Here is a 514-nt window from a genome sequence, read left to right as displayed (position 1 = left end):
CTTGCCCCTTGTCAGCTCCACTATACACCTGGGAATTCAGATCATACACATGAAGTTATAGGACTCTTATCTACCAAACCTACACATGTTCTTGGGTGCACTCCCCACTTCATAGACATACTTAATAGTTCAGCCTGTCCACTCATCTATCCACCCATATATCCGTGTTTGCCTTCACTGACCATGCCATACTATGTGTGCAAAAGGGTCCATCTTTGTTGTCTGTACTTCCCATGTACCTCTCTCTCTGTCTTTCTCTTCTTCAATGCCACTATATCGATCACTCTCATTTGGTACATTGCCCTTTTCTTCACCCAATTCAAAACTTATCTCTATTTAACAGTATTTCCTACCCTACCCTCCCACCCCTTGTAACCAACAAAGAAAATGCCCTTCCATAGATAAGTGTTTCCATGACATTTACAATAATGGACTAATACAATATTTGTCCTTTTGTGATTGACTTATTTCACTCAGCATAATGTCCTCCAAGTTCATCCATGTTATGTGGTGT

The sequence above is a fragment of the Orycteropus afer genome, unplaced genomic scaffold, assembly GCF_000298275.1.
Source record: "Orycteropus afer afer isolate SDZICR_OR568_19922 unplaced genomic scaffold, OryAfe1.0 scaffold00102, whole genome shotgun sequence".
In the NCBI taxonomy this organism is placed as follows: Eukaryota; Metazoa; Chordata; class Mammalia; order Tubulidentata; family Orycteropodidae; genus Orycteropus; species Orycteropus afer.
Note: the sequence above shows the minus strand (reverse complement) of the source record.